Genomic DNA, 14,541 nt, shown 5'->3' on the forward strand with positions numbered 1-14,541 from the left:
ACTTTCAGTTTCTGGAAAACAACGAAAATAACTGAATACCACCCAATATGAGTGTTTCCGGAATAGAGGTGATGTACTAAAGGCAAAAGTCGAGTATGTTGTCATTCCGATAAAACCAATAATTTAAAACGATATAAACAAATCGCAAGAAATCAATGAATTTGGAATGTTGAAAATTATTAAATTAAACACAAAAACAGGCGAGACGAAGTCTGCCGGGTCAGCTAGTAAATACATAAATATGCTGGTTAAAGCAAAGCTGCAAGTGATGAATACGAAGATTAGAACTCGAGAGCAAAAAATTCGGAGAGATGAAAAAAACAAAAAAAAACTTTCAAAACGAAGAAAATTAAACATCAAATAATAGTTTTTGCATAACAGTTGTTATCACTAATTATGTTTGTTATGTTAAATATCTTTTATATATAATAAAATAAAGTTTTTAAACCAATTACAACATTACATGTATCCATACTTAAATTGTTAAATTGATAGAACATTCAAGTGTTATATAAGCTAAAAGTTGCACAACAACCATATACGACAATTGACAACCATTGTGCGGTTTCTCCTTTTATCTTTTTCACGAGGTAATTGAAACATTCATTTAATTGTACACTTTGTGGCCTGATTATTGAGCTTGACCTTGACTGCCGCACATTTCGTAGTTGCTTCCCATGATGGATCTGAGCTCGTGAAGTTACACAGGAAACCACGTATATAGCAACTTGGGATTAGTTTACCATTCACACGACGTGGCCTGATTATTTGAATATTTCTTCTTCGTGCCTCGATAAGCTACATCTATTTTATTATCAATATTCAACTCCCGGAATGGCGTTAGTTTTACATACAAACAATATACGCACGAAATCTGCAACATATTTTTTATAAACAAACAATATACGTGCGAAATCTGCAACAAGTAATTTTTTTCACATGATTTGAGGTTTTTTCTGTGAAAGTATGACATTGAGTCAACTAAATCTAAAATTGAGTAAATTCAGTTTTGTGTGTGAAATTGTCGGTCACACGCTCACAGAAATTCAACAACAATGCACAGTGGAACAGTGAGGCAATGTAGGCGGACATGAGTTTTTCGATGCGATTTTATGGTGTTAGAGTAAAATTTTTGTCTAAGAACTTGTTTCTTATATTTAGTCTTTTTTTATGTGCAAATGAAAATTAGGGTGGTCCTGAAATCGACTAAATAAAAAAACTAACTTTTTTATTTGCAGAAATAAATGTATGCATTCATCGGCACAGTTGTAGATCAACTAATTTTAAGCAACTTTCGGTATTTCTTCACAATATTTATACAATATTTGTTCTTTCAAATGATACCAATATATATTATTTTATTTGCTCTAAACCGAGACATCAGTATTTTAAAAGGGCCTATTTTTAAAATAGAAATAGTGAAAACTTTTCATCTGTACGATATATCGACAATGTTTTTTCGTCAAAATTGGCGTATTTTTGATTCAAGTTACCGAAGAAAATTTTGTTTTTTATATTTGAATTGAAAAAATAGAGCGAAAAGACTGTTTTTGGAAACCAAATTTAATGTCTACAAAAAAGTTTTTTTACAAAGTTATTTAGAATTAGTTGATCTACAAGTTTGCCAAAGAATGTTTACAATTATTTATGCAAATAAAAACAAGTTAGTTTGTTTTTATTTCGTTGATTTTAGGGCCACCCTAATTTTCATTTGCACATAGATAGAGGACTATGTATAAGAAACAACTTTTGACAAAAACTATGGCTTTAAACCGCAAACCAAAATCGCAACGAAAAGCTCATGTCCGCCTAAATTGCCTTACTGTACCACTGTGCAATGAATTTAGTTACCTTTTTCACCACTGTGCAATGAATTTAGTTACCTTTTTCACCACAAGAGGGGGTGTTCCCTGTCTGTCTTCACGTAAATATATGGGAAATTCGAGAGTTAACTATATTGTTATTTTAAGATATTTGGCTACACGCTATATGGAAAAACTCTACCTCTTACATTTTCGATGCGTATTATTTTCTTTGCTTGAGACAGACAGCATTCAGCGTAAGAGTATAAAAACATATACATATAAAAAACTGTATTCCTACAAATGACGCGCTGACTCGAGTCACATTGTGTTTTTCTCAATTCGCTCTGATGTGTTTGCAAAGCATACTCAATAACTCTATATGTATTAAAGTATTAAAAAATATTCACTGAAATAAACATTCCATTTTTTTTATGTAGAGCTACGTCTCTCAGGAAGTTCCGCTACATACGGGAGTTGAAGAAAAAATTAAAAACGGAAGATGGGACGATGTTTGAAAATAAAAGCTCATATATTTTTTTTTATTTTCCCAAAGGATTTCTTTCGTTTTTGCAACAGTCGATTGGAAAATTATTCACGCATCCACCCAAATTCAGGAAGATGTAATTTAATTAGATGCACTATTGTACTATTCAAAATTGTCAAGCATTCTTGAAACGCCGATTTCGACTCCTGATTGGCCGCGTAGTGCTTGCTTCCCCTAACACGATCGACAGGATATTATCACTAGTTAACCGGGAACGCACTCTTTGGGCTTAATAATCATTTTACTAGTGGATGGAGGGAAGGATGATCTCAACTAAGTAGCAGCGGGTGGCGGTAGCAGTGAACGGGTACCAGCAATGGTAGCGGTCGCAAGCTAACTTTTGAATCATTTTATTATCGAATGGTGGGACGGACGGTCCCTCCAGTGAAACTCGGCCGCACGGCTCTACATTTTTGAAACAAAACAATGAAACTGATATAGTCGCGCTGTCATTTCGATTCGAACAATTTCATTTTCACTTGTTTCCTTTCGGCTACTGTCAACGAATCACTTCTTTCTCTCCTACCCTCTTTCTTCTTCGGATCATTTCAAATAACACTAATGACTTTTTCGGAGAGAGTGACGGAGAGAGAGACTCTTTCCTTACCATCAGCGTTTCAATTGAAATTAGCACCGCATCGCGTCGTTCGAAGGTGGTTTACAAATACCGCAAGCCGTAGTTAGAACGGCTAAAAAAGCAAAGCCTTGGTGCTACATTCCGAAACCGAACTCGATCATCTGTTTATTTATACACAGACTTCGCAGCCGACCATTCAGTGTACAGGACAATTGCGGGGCTAGCGCTACGATCCTACTGACACTGACAGTCTCTCCCGAGCCGAGACTCGAACCTACGACGACTGGCTTGTTAGGCCAGCATCGTACCTCGAGACCATCTGGGAAGAGTTGGAACGGCAATGGCATCCAAAAAATACGTTACGCAAGTTCCGATCAATATTTCCTCCCTCTTTCCTATATATATGCGTAAAGTACTGTATAGAAGCCTTCTGTCTCCGCCAGCGCTCATTGTCATTTTCAATTGAGAATCGTCATGTGAGACTGATAATCTCCGCTTTCAATTGAAAAGCATTTGTATCAATTTCAAGCCCTTCAGTTGTCAGAATCACAGCAAGAGCTTTCGACTGGGTTTCATGTGACTCACGAAGTGCTCGAAAATTATACAAAAGCTTTTCAACGGGTCAAAGCGTCACTATAACCTGATAATTGTCAATTGAAAATGACTTCGTCAGGCTCTGCCCGGCCGTGTGTTGGCGACAACACAAGCATTCTAGAGTCTGGCAATAAAGCTGTTTGCCTGCTGTCTAGTTTTTAGTTTGAAAACAGTTTTCCGTTGTGTTATCTGAGTGCCCTATTACCACTGTTGGAGTGTAACACAACTGTCCTTTTAAGGACAAAACAAATAAACGATAGGAATTTAAACATTTTCTCAAGAGATTTTACGATAGATCTAAAAGAAGTTTTTGTTTCATTCTGCATGTCATCTGACTGTTGAAACTTGCATATTTGTGCATTTCCAATTCCGTCAGTGATGCCGAATTTTTATGTGTTAATTAAAACTCAGTAGCACTTCAAAACCTCGTTTACAAAAAAAATTAATATTTTACAACACAGCAGTCGAACCGCGGCAGGCCACAGGAAGAGCAAACAGACGTTAACGAAAACTGCGGTAGGTCAAATTGAGAATCTGGCACATCAAAAAAAACCCTAACGAGTTTATGCCAGTCAACTCAAGTCACATCGAAATGCCAGAACTGAAAAACTTCGATCTCGAAAACTGTTCTAAACATGACAACCAAATGAATGATTGAAGATGAAACATTTTTCTCTACTAGTTTAGATCTAGCATTGCAACTTGCGCCTTCTGTCAGAATTTGTTGATTTGTTAATTAGTTACACACAACCCTTGTGATTTTTTAATGATAAATAACATTATAAATTGAATAAATGTTCCTATGGGCCAAATGATTGAGTTTTTAATGAGTTAGAAGAATGTTTCGAAAATATGTAAAATTGCACCGAGCATGCAAGGGTTAACTTTGACAGGTATGTGAATCTTGCAAAAGTTGCATTTTTGGACACGTAAACATTGTCTAGTGTTGTAAAATCAGTATCTTTTGATTCATATTTTTATCACAAATTTTCAAGTGATCAATTTCACCCCACTGACCAATTTCAGCCCATTCTACGGTAGTAGAGGTAACTGGAAACCTTACCTGTTTTCGATATTTAATACTTGAATTCACGAAGGTCCGTAGTTTAATCTGTTTTTAATGGTTTAATCGTTACCATTTGAATCATTTACCCCGAAACAAATGTTTGAATCATAAAGAAGCACTTCAGCAAGTTGTTAGGAATTAAACTCTATTCTAAGAAGATTGAACAATTCCTTAAGCAGAACAGCTTTAAACACGCAATTTGTCGTAAGCAAAAGCATTACACTATCCCAGTGCAGTTCGAATATGAAGCAATTGAAGTGCGAGTGAATGATCTGTGAAGTATATGCACGCAATCTGCAACCAAATGGAGGCATACGGAGAAGTCGTATCTACTAGATAGGATAAAAGGAAACACTTTTTTGGTGGTGTGTATAGCGTCGTACGCATCCTGCGTATGCGCTTGCATCGACCGATTCCCAGCTATATGAAATTTAAATTGTAAAAGTTTTGGAGACTTTCCTTAGCCGAGTTTCATATAATGGCCAATGATCAAAATGCCTATTTCGCACCAGAGTAAAGTTTTTCTGAAATTTTGTGCACTAAAGCAGTTAAACACGGTGCAAAAACAAACAACCCAAGACTCCCATCACGAAACCAGAACAGCAGAAACAATAGCGAAGACATCATTTATGACAGAAGCAGTAAAAGCAACGTCACTGCTGCCAACCGGAGCGAATTCGTTACCACCGCCCGACGAATTCACTATCGTATTATCGTCATAAAAAAATAACAGAAACGAATTTTCTGTACCGAGTGTCTATTATTAAAAAAAAATTTAAAAAATATTTTTAGTGTTTGAACTGTTTGTTTGATCGGTATAGTGCCAAAGCGAAAGTTGTGGAAAGTAATTTAATCCTTCCAAAAAAAATGTACACTGAACAAAAAATTGCTTTATTTTCAAAAAATCATAACTTTTTTAGTTTCTATTCTACCATATTTTGAACAAGCATCAATGTACAGAAAATAATATGAAGTTCTTATAAAAAAATTCAGATCTTCAAAAAGTTGACTGGTTTAGATATTCGATTTATAAGGATACTTCAAACTTTTTCTTAAGAAGCAATTTTCTTGTACTTACGATATGTATTTTTTCTGGACCGACAAAAAAGCCATCTACAATTTTGCTGAAGACATATCATAAATCAAACAAACCGTTTTGGCTAAAATAAAATAATTTAGCCTTAACTTATTTGTTTTTCTTATTTCACCATCACCAAATTTGGACAGATTTTAGCAAACATTGTTGTCTTAAATGTGTAAAAAATTTCATTTTTGAAAAAGGTGCATTTTGAGATATTTTATATGTTGTGAGAATTTGGAAAATTTGAGGGAGAGATAAAATTACACAGTGTATATATTTTCTCGAGTACCGCAATTTGACTACTTTGCTGAAGACATCATTTCAATCAAACAAGCCGTTTTCTGATATAAAATATTCCTGGTAAAAATATTGGTTTTATCAAAGTTTTATTGCGTTAAATACAGCCAAAACAGTGCTATAAAACTTGGATAAAACAAGTTTCGTTACTTGGAATTTTCTCATCAGTCACATTTTTGGATTGGCCCTTATGAAACATCAGTCGTGAGTCTACATGAAGAACTGGTATTATAGGATGACCTCTTTATTTAAAAGGAACAACTGTGCGATGTTTTAGCGAAATCGAAAATAACCAATCAGGATCGATTTGCGAAGTAGCGTGAACTTGCTCATTATGATTAAATTTTGTAGAGGGTTCATGTAAAATGGCCGGAAAATTTTGTTTATTCGGTCTTCGGTAAAGTTGTAGAAAGTAATTTTTTCTTCACAAAAAAATCAAACGCCACAAAAAAAAATTTGTTTAAAAATAGAATTAAAAAAAATAATATTAATAAATAGCACAACATGACATTGTTAGCCCAAAAAAACAAAGTTCCAGTCAGATTAGAAATGGTCGACTAAAATGGTGGTAGGAATTGCACACAAGGAAGGACAGAGGTAGCCTCGCCACACGGCGAGTGATTACTTTGCGACACTTTGACGTATGTTGACGCATTTCTAGACTGGCTACCAAATTTCGCAGGAATGTTTAAAAAGCTATTATCTTTCTAAGGCAACTTTTGTCGATCAGTGTAACCAAAACAAACAAAAATGAATAATAAATAAACGATTCGGACACTTAGAGAGTTATTTAGTGTTGTTTTCTCGCCTATCGTGTTTTTCGTGCTCTACAGTTATTTCTTCCAGGGATAATTGATCCCATTTCTACAAATGGCAAATGAATCAAATGAATACACTCCACAACGGACTCTATAACGGGCTAGAACCCGTTAGTTTAGGATTAACGTATGTATTAGTATTATGACAAATTGAAGTCTACATCGATTGACGAAATAAACGAAAATATAGTTGAGAAAAAAATCAATATTTAGGAAAACTGCCCTTATAAGTTTGTTTATAAAAGGTTTGCAGGAGTTTTTTATATCGAAAACAAAAATGCAAAATTGTGAGTTGTAGTTTATAAGCACATATTATTTGAGTACATTACACAGTGCAACATTTTTATTGCCTTGGCTTCTATGTATGATTTTTTGATGAAGTTTGATGCGAAAATATTTTTCCGGAGTTTGAACATATTTCAACTTAAGGGGTAACAATGGCGCCATTTTGAATTTTTGGGAAACTGGAAGTTTGTTATGTTTTTTCGACGCCATTTTGTTTTAAGACCAAATATCAAAATTCTAAGAGTTTGTCCACATATTAGCATCTTTTTTCAAATCTTTCGATAAAAAACAGATTTTAAATCGGACAAAAACTGAGCTCAAAACGGTGATTCTACGAAACCGATTTTGGCATAGTTTTAGTTTCACAAAGCAAAATAATATCGATTATTTCTGCACATTAATGGCAATTCGCTAATATCTTAAAGTGGTAGTCAAATAATATCTTATCTTGAGTAAAAAAGTCTCAGAAATCGAATGGTAGGTGTCTGATCTACGTAAAATGTCAGCAAAATGTCGATTTTGCCCCAATTCCCCTACAATACTAAAATAGGTTCATCTGCTGACATTTTACGTAGATCGGACACCTACCATTCGATTTCTGAGACTTTTTCACTCAAAATAAGATATAATTTGACTACCACTTTAAGATATTAGCGAATTACCATTAATGCTCAGCAATAATCGATAATATTTTGCTATGTGAAATATACTAAAACTATTCCAAAACCGGTTTCGTAGAATCACCGTTTTGAGCTCAGTTTTTGTCCGATTTAAGATGTTTTTTTTTTTTCTTCAAAAGATGGGTGAAAAAATGCTAATATGTAGACAAACTCTTAGAATTTTGATTTTGGTCTTAAAACAAAAAGGCGTCGAAAAAAAATCGAAAATTACCAGTTCTTCAAAAATTCAAAATGGCGCCATTGTTGCCCCTTAATTTGAAATATGTTCAAACTCGAGGAAATTTAGTTTTGCATAAAAATACACAAAAAATTATACATAGAAGTCAAGGCAGAAAAAAGTCAATTTCTGTTGCACTGTGTAATTATTTGAAAAACTGTTGTTTCGAGGAAACCGCATTTGAAGACTATGAAGTACGCACTACAGTGGAGAGAAAAATTAAACGGAACCAGCGACAGCTACGTGGACAAAAAATCGTCATTTTAGACCCCTCGTCCCTCCTCGTGGACAACCGTGGACATTGATATATACCCCTCCCATTTTGTCCACGTGGGTTTTTTTACAAGAAAAAAATGAAAACCGTTTGTTTCTGTGGTTTATGTAGTAATTAAACATGAAAAATCAGCAAAAGATTAACAAAAGTAATTTCGGATTCTGCTTAAAGTCATAAATTTAAGGAATCCCATCAAATTTTAATCTAAAAAGGCTGAGAAACGCACAAAACACAAAACAATACTACTTCAAATATTTCAGTTTCAGTTCAATAAGTTTACAGGAAAACAGGATAATCCTCAATATGAGCCTAAGAAAAAGACCAAAAGTTACTTAAAAATTAATCTCAAGTTAACCTCGAAAAACTTTCAACTGTCCCTAAAGTGTAGAAAGAAGCCATACAAAAGTTTATGCTGTAACGCTTTCCCAAAATCCAGAAGAAGTCGAAAAGAACGAATTTTGAATAAAAATTCAAGTGGCTTATTTACAAAAAAAATAAAAAGCCCATCGAAGGCAAGAAAAGTCGTTAATAAAAGGAATTAAAAATTTTCCTCGAACCACTTCAAACCTTTTCTGAACAAAAAAGCAGAAGGTTGTATTCAAGGCACGACCGCGTGACTGACGTTGAATAGCGCGCATTTGGCATTAACATTGAGTACTTAAATAAGACTACAAATGCAGAAGTACTTCTGTTTGTACTTTAATAAATTAACCAGATAGTCAAAACTTTATCGCGGGATTCCAATTGGAAGAATTAGGAATGGGATGTGTGAAATGAAGCTATACACATAAGTCATTTTTATGCGTTTTTTGCGGTTTTTGTAAGCGTTTTTGTTCACGCCCTTCTTCAGAAGATGACTGTTCATTCAATATCAATATTTGCCACCACCCGCATTCTGCTACTCCAGAATGAATGAAACATTTAATTCAATGCCGTGCACTTTTATAAGCGACTAATATTTGCTATCACTCGTTTTCTGCTGCTCCAGAAAGAACTGTCCACTTTGCCGGTCGATGAACGAATGAGAATTTGATGGCATGTGCATTTATCATCGACTAAGGCCTTTGCCATGCTGAACGCCAACGCGAGCGATCGGGCGAGAGCCTTGCCGTAGGTTAATGAACAGCCAAGGCTCTCGCCCGATCGCTCGCGTTGGTGTTCAGCATGGCAAAGGCCTATTATTTGCCACCACCAGCTTTCTGCTGCACCAGAAAGAACTGTCCGCTTCGATGAACGAATAAGAAATTCAATTCGATGGCGTGCGCTTCTTTAGGCGACTAGCATTTGCTACCTCTCGCTTTCTGCTGCCCCAGAAATAACCGCTTTGACGGTCGATGAAAAATGAGAAATTCAATTCAATGGTGTGCGCTTTTATAAGCGACTAATGACAGTTCTACCTCCGGTGGGCGTGTCGTTGTGCACTCGAGCGAACAAAGCAACAACTGCAACTACAAATCGTTTACAAAGTCAAATCGTTTGTACGCTTTAGTGTCGGCTGTGCTGGGGATGTGCTTATATTGCAACATTGCGAGTACGCGGTTGGTTGAATTATAATCAAGTTTGCTATAAATTTTAACCATTTCACATTACGCGGATTTTTGAATTACCGCGGCTTTTTTCTATGGGATTTTTGAATTAACGCGGTTTTTTTTACGCGGATTTTTGAATTAGCGCGGTTTTTTTACGCGGATTTTCGAATTAACGCGGTTTTTTACGCGGTTTTATTTTACGAGGTACGCATCCCCGCGTAAAAAAAAACCTGACTGTAGTAAGTGTTTGAAATCTTTCATTCTGTCGTTTCACTCTATTCTCCATTTTTTGGAACGCCACCCTACTAAAGTAAGACGTTATTCAACGTCAAAAAAAATTCCTTTCAAGTATACGAAACAGATTTAGTGAACATTTCGAAAATGTTCATGGTTGTTGGATACATGAATTTATTACAGTCAGGTTATCAAATTTAACTATTAAGTAGTTAGTTTACATTAAGTTAAGTAGTGGTGAACACAGGTTTGACCCTAAAATTATAGCTTTTGAACAATTCCTGGTAATTTTGAAGCTACTAGCAACTTTTTTTAGAAACTTTAATCAGTTTTCCAGTGAGCAAACGTAGATGTGACGAACCTGGTGGTCAATTACTCTGCGACCTTTTGACGCATTACAAACCAAACTAGGGGCATAAAAATTCAATAGATTAGTCAAAAAGCTATAATGATTTTAGGGCAACTGGTTTGAGCTTTAGGGCAACTTTTTCCGGCTTTGTCGACCAGTGAGCTCTTGGGTATTTTTAACTTATATAATATTCAATGAAATTTGAGGCAATTATTATGTAAGAAGAAGCTAGATATGAGTCAAACTTGTTCTGTATTCTGCTACCTACTACGAAAGAACAAAACTGATTGAAGAAGGAAAAAACTAGAAGTCGAAATTAGGGAAACCCATTTTATGTGGGATTTTAATAAAAAATGGAACGCATGCATTGTGAATATGTATTTATATCTTTGCTTTCATTGTTTGTGTCAATTTGTACCTCTTGATTTAGGTCTCATTTCAGGCCTTTCCTTAATTAAAATTGTTAGGATTAATCACATTTGTATTATTCAATGTAAGGTCAAAGACAGTTGATAATATATGAATACACTGGATTCTCTTTTTACGCGATTGATACGTGCGCGCAAAAAAAGAATCGCGTAAAAAAATCTCGTAATTTCGAACAAATTGCGTAAAAAAAATCGCGTGATTTGGAGCAAATCACGTTAAAATATATCGCGTCGTTACAAAACCTTTCGCTATGTGGTAAGTGTGTGTGTGTATGTGTGTATGTATGTCTATGTATGTGTATGTGTGTGTATTTTTGTGTGTGTGTTTCATATTGGCTCATAAACAATATTTCCCATGTCACACATTGCGTAATTTCAAGAAAATCGCGTAATTTCGAGAAAATCGCGTTAAAAAATCGCGTAAAATAAAATGCCGTAAAAAAAGTCGCGTAAAAACAGAATTCAGTGTATAAATATTATGAATACATGATTGTTTTAGTTTGGAGCCGCCCAATTAATGTTATGCGCCCTCCAGATTTAAAAGAGTTTATTAAAAAAAATTCTGCTTTATAATCCAAAATAGAAGAAAGCCATATTAACACTCGAAAGAATAAACCATTGTAAACACTAAGACATCAACAAAACACTAAGGATCAAGTATCTGACAATATACTATAAATCGATAATATACTAGAGCTGACGGTTTTACCCTACCTTACGAGTGTAAAATCAGCAACATAAAGCCATCACCACGATAGTCCTGTGAGATATAATTCCGTACACAACGGGGAGGACCATATTGTCCATGGCAACTCAGCACAAAGAACACGGAACGGCTTATCGCGGACATGTACGTTACTCTTCCGTTGAAATCTAATTGATGCGCTGCTGTGCTACCGTCACTACCACAATGAAAAAGAACTTTTATTCAAACTTCCACAGGTACACACACGTCCTTTTTTCTGCTTTTATAAAAATTACAAATAAAACATTAACTGTCACGACATTTGCTGCTCACAACTTTATCCGTTGCTATTCCTTAATCAGATTAGTTGCGCCAGACAGAGGTTTCAACAAAACTGCACAGTCATAGGACAACAACATTCCTAAACAATCTCTGCTAGTTTTGGTTGTAATGCTTCTGCCGAAAAGCTTACACTCCAGTGAATCTCACCACGTCTGTCACAACCTGGTATCACTCACTTTCGTATCCTTCACCCAACTGCTGGAGCGACAGTAACATGAAATTGGTTTATCCTGGGCGCTCCTTACGGGTGGCTTAGAGGCCTTCTACGTACACTCGCTCGTCTTTAAGATCGTATCTCACGACAACACAAACAGAGCTGGCACAGTAATCAGAGAGCGCACTATTAATTCACTACTCAGTTTTCAGACCACATTCACCCACCAGGAAATAAAAAAAAAAGCTTATTGACAATCTGCCTAACAGCTTTATTATCACGCAAACTGCGCTCAAACGATTCTGAACTTAATAACGAACATGTCACATTTCATAACAAACCATGAGCTGATATTATTTTCCACCCACCAAACACAGAACTGCAAACGGATATCGTCAGGTTCTGACAGAGCCCATCGCAATTTCTCTTTATTTTATTCCGATACTATTTCGTTGAATTGTTTACACAAAAGGGGGCTTAACTACACTTGGCAGAAATAATTAGTCACCATCATTTTTCCGTTTTTCATTTCCTTCCGTTTTCAAGTGATCCGCCTTACGTCCAGGCGAGCGCCTTTGTCGCAATCAGCGGTACTCGAATAATGTCTTCAAGTTCCACAAGACACAAAAAAGCGGACCCCCGTCGGAAACCAGCACGCACACAAACACATACACTAGACCGCCTACTGGTCAGAACAGAAGAACGGTTTAAGAAATGGAAAGTGGCTGGACGGAAAATTACGACTTTTCTTGCGACTCGTCCTGTCCTTCGCACTTCTACACGTACTTTTACTTAGTAAGTTAATCTCAAACGTTTTATCCCTACTGTCGCAATATTATGCGAGCGAACCGTACGCGAAACAACCGTTTGCCACCAATATCAAACTCCAACTGTGTTCACTGTGTGCGAGATTTTCCCTTGAACGCGTATCCTTTCGCCAGTGGAGCGAGTGTTTTATCCTGGGAGAACAAACGGAAAACCGGGAGACGATTTTCCCTCTTCGTGGTGAATAGAGCCGCTTTTCTCAATGGTGTTTTATTCATCTGCGCTTCTGGTTCGAATGCGTGAGGGCTCGTCTTTTGTGTTTTCATTTAATATATTTTCAGATATATGACTAGAATATCCTGTTATTTATTCACTCATTTTCCTAATTGTGCAATCGACGCAACTTTTCCAACCTATAATCTATCAAAGTTCTGTTGGTTGAATTTTCTGGTTTTCATAATTCTTCATAACATACCGGTGCCAACAATTCAGATTGTTTATATTTTCCAACCACGGCACAAATGAGCATATCCATACTTTATCCCAACAGTAGAGGGAGCGTGCGATTCTAGCGACATGCGCACTTCACCTGCCACCCTCTCCGTTCTCTAGAATAAAAACACGCATTGGAAACGAACCTTCACCACGGTTCGTTTGTTTTCCACGCCGATCCAGCAGTGCATGCTAATGGATGTGCGTCCTGTAGATCGCTATATGGCAAAGCACCCCCCCAAGTCACCCACCCACTGGGGGGTGGTGGAATACTGCTCTCGCAATCGGTGTCCGTGTCACCTTCACAAAGCATCGCCATCGTGGTGTTGGTGAGATGTTGTGTCCCTTTAATGGCCCGTCGTCGCCTTAGTTTGCACTGTCAATTACATTTTACTAGGTCCTGGCGCTGCTGCCGTCGCTCTGTTGTGTTCTGTAGAGTACTACGGTGCACCACAGCTGCTTGTGTGCAATAGTAAAGGGCTTTATTATGTTGTGTCCTGCTGGCAGTCTCGGTGGGTTTATGGAGGACGACTTTCTCCTGCCAAGTTCTCCCGGTGCGCTCGCTGGTCCGGATCAGAACGTTCAATCCAAAACAACACAGAAAGCAGAATTGTAAGTTTACGTTGCTCTCGCAATGGGCCGCAGGTTAAAAAGAAAGCGAGAAAAATCGATTTTAGTTTACAAGTACCTATATACCTGCAGTCTACTGTCGTAACTATGAACCAGCCAGACTGGCTATGCTAAAACCCGCCACTGGGTTTCCCAGCAGCAGTACTTTACTAGACAGTGGACGGAATTCAATGAAAAGTATATTATGACACCGCCCCGCCACCTAGAAGTCCGGGGAGAGGAAAGGCAGGTGAATCCTTCGTACGGTTGACTTACTCCGGCACGCAGGAAAACGGTCAACGACTTGTGCAGAGGAGAAGAGCCATCCACCATACAAGAAGGCACAGTAGCAGCAGTACTTGTGTAGGTGGTGGCATGAAAACAAAAGATAATTTCACTCTTCGCACCTCCGTCCGTGGTGGAAAAATAAGTGGCTGCAACATGGAAGGATGTTTTATTTGTCTGCGCTGCTAGTTGTAGGTATAGGTTGTACTGGCAACTTTGTTATGTCGCCCTAGACGGCAATTAACCTCGTTTTGTGGCTCGGTGTTAGGATTGGTCGAATAAACAAAATTTAAACGAATTAAGTGGGTTAGCTATAAATGAAAATCTATTTGGAGTAATTGGTATGGGAAGGTTAAAGAGTCGATTATGGGAGAAGTAAATCAAAGTAGCAGTTCATCAAGCTGTGCATTGAAAATCATTTCGAACAAAAT

The 14,541-nt window shown here is 36.8% G+C and overlaps 1 protein-coding gene across 1 annotated transcript in view; it reads right to left on the reverse strand.

Moving 5' to 3' along the window:
• The window catches only part of LOC129724507 (uncharacterized), a 589,670-nt gene extending 576,831 nt beyond the window's left edge, over positions 1–12,839 (reverse strand). Inside the window, exon 1 of the mRNA XM_055679461.1 lies at positions 11,493–12,839. The gene's annotated coding sequence lies outside the window, so the exon portion shown is untranslated. The remainder of the gene's footprint in view (positions 1–11,492) is intronic.
• Positions 12,840–14,541: the final 1,702 nt, after the last annotated feature.

This window comes from Wyeomyia smithii, chromosome 2 (genome assembly GCF_029784165.1).
Source record: "Wyeomyia smithii strain HCP4-BCI-WySm-NY-G18 chromosome 2, ASM2978416v1, whole genome shotgun sequence".
Classification (NCBI taxonomy): Eukaryota; Metazoa; Arthropoda; class Insecta; order Diptera; family Culicidae; genus Wyeomyia; species Wyeomyia smithii.